The following is a 2,710-nucleotide window of genomic DNA, read 5'->3' as shown; positions in this document are numbered from 1 at the left end:
GTGTGTGTGTGTGTGTCTGTCTGAATGTATGTATTACAATGTGTCTTTATGTATATATGCCTGTCTGTATGTATGTGTACATACATACATATGTAGATATGTGTGTATTTATATAAGTATTCATGTGCACTTGTGAAACAGGTGGTTGTCTGTGTGTGTGTGTGTGTGTGTGTGTGTATCTGACTTTCTTTATTTCCTTCCTCTGTGAAATTCCCATCAGCTTTTGGCGCCAGAACATCAAGACAGTTAAAAGCCAGAAGTCATTGGCCTTCGGCCTTTGGTTGTGTCCCACCTCAGTACCTGATCCTGTTGAAGCTGGCCCACAGCAGCTAATCAGCTTATAATCCTTCTGTAGCTTCTGCCTCACAGGAATGTATAGATACAAACCTAGAAGCTGTCTTGAATGCTTTAGAAACTATGTTATTGTACCTGGGAGATATAGTACAAACTGCACAGCATCCGTTAGTTACAGGATCCTGCTGCTGTTACATGTGTATGTTACTCTTTTAAGCTAAATGAAAATGAAATAAAATTTAAAATAACTTACAGGGAATGTGGCATCTTAAGAGTGTTTCTTTAAATTTATTAGCCCTCGGGCCATTAGTTACTGACCTAGGCTATACTCATCTCATTCTCAATTACACTTTGGTGCTATCCAACAATGTATTACAGAAGCTACAAGGATCGGACCCCTTTAACATCCTTCAACCTATGTTCGTCATTATGCTCAAAATACTGCTGACTCATTTGAAGGTGTTAGGAGGGATGTATTGGTAAAGGATATTGGGGGTCTCTAAGCATTCAGGTGCCAACCATACATCTAGCTGTAAAATATAAGAGAGGGGTGCTTATGTGGGGAGCTGGACAACCCAGGACATTCTCAGAGGCCCTGAGGACTGAGGAAGGGATGGCTATTCTATGTTGCACTGGGATGATAAGTAGAGCTAAGGAGGGAGATATGTGCTGTAGAACCTTCTGAGACACAATGGGAGGCAGTGTAGGGAGCGACTCGGCGAAGTAAAGATGGTGCCGACAGCCAGCCCGGTCCGAATGTGAATAACTTACTGCGCATGCACAGGCTTGTCCCCTCGTCGGGGCAGCTGTATGATAATGAGGTGAATCTGGCGCCCTCCTGTGGTGAACAACAGTACTGCGCATGCGTGGGGTTTTGCACCTGCCATCAGTCTGGCTGGGGCGGTACTATGCTAATGGAAGTTCATGCCGCACCAATCTCTGGAGGACAAGTAGCTGGGATGACAGTGGGGTGACTCGTGCCCCACCAATCCCTGAAAGAATATTAGCATACTGTTGTGTATATAAGGCGAGCGGCTTTGCCGCTCAGCGCGGTAACACTTGAAGCGGTAACATTTGAAGCTGTAACATTTGAAGCTGTAACACTTGGAGCTGTAACATTTGGAGCTGTAACACTTAGGGCTGGCTGCTGCCGCCTCCGCCTCCCTGTATCAAGAATGAAGGTGTCCTACAGTAAAGGCTGTTGAGAAGAATCCTACCGTGTTGCGTCTTCCTTGCCGGCCGAGGTGGGCGTGACAAGGCAGTTCTAGAAAGGCAGAACAAATAGACACCCATTCCTACTTACAGCTGTTCCAGGGAGATTGAGGGGGATCCTGTCCCCCTAGAATGAGCTTTAGGCAGAATGGGGATCATCCCTACAAGGAGAGAAGGGGTGAGGGGTGGGGCAGAGAACTTGAGAACTAGGGAAAGAGAGAAGAGAGGGAAAGGGTGAGGAAAGGGGCTTGGAAAGGCTTGTAGGGGTGCGGCAGGAGGGAAGCTTTAGTAACTAAAGGCAAAAACGTGCCCAGGATGACATAAGTGAGGTCACACTGGGGAGACTTTGTTGTCAGCTGGAGGACACATAACTATTAGGGTGCTCTGACTACTACCATGGAGTCAGGAGTCCCTGCAGGAAGGGACTGGTAGCCTTTTCTTAGAGCTGGGTGGGTGGTCTTCTGGGGAGGGAGTGGAGCAGCTACTGCTGGGGAAGGTTGCAGGAAATGCCTGATGTCGTGAGCAGAGGGGGGGAGAGCTTTTGGTGTCTCTTCCCTGAGGACACACACAGGGGGTTGGTGAGTGTCAGCACCCCATGGGCAGAGGTCTGGATGCTGTGTCTGGAGAGGGCCTGAGTGTTGTCTGTGCACCTTATCAGGGGACAGTGACTGCGCTGGCTCTAGGAGATGTCCTGAGAGTGGGAGGGGCCTGGGATGAGAGGAGCAGAGGGGGAGAAAGGGAAATACTGGTAGTAAACGTCCTGCCAGGGAGGCGAAAGGGAGCCTTGGCGACAGTGCAGACCAACTGGACAGTGACTGGGATGGTGTGCAGAAAGGGAGGAGCTGGGGATGGCGTGGGAGGGCAGCTTCAAGTCACCCAGCTGACAATTTCCCATCCAGCCCTTGTTGCAGGGGTAGTGTCTTAGGACGTTATTGCGGTGAAGAGAATGTGACCACAGCAACTCTTAGAAGGACAACATGTAATTGGGGCTGGCTTACAGATTCAGTGGTTCAGTCCATTATCATCAAGGGAGGAGCATGGCAGTGTCCAGGCAGGCATGGTGCAGGAGGAGCTGAGAGTTCTACATCTTCATCTGAAGGCCACTAAGAGAAGACTGGCTCCCGGGCAGTTAGGTTGAGAGTCTTAAAGCCCACGCCCACAGTGACACACTTCTTCCAACAAGGCCACACCACACTTCTTCCAA

The sequence above is a fragment of the Rattus rattus genome, chromosome 2 (assembly GCF_011064425.1).
Source record: "Rattus rattus isolate New Zealand chromosome 2, Rrattus_CSIRO_v1, whole genome shotgun sequence".
NCBI classification, from domain to species: Eukaryota; Metazoa; Chordata; class Mammalia; order Rodentia; family Muridae; genus Rattus; species Rattus rattus.
This window is presented reverse-complemented; position numbering follows the sequence as displayed.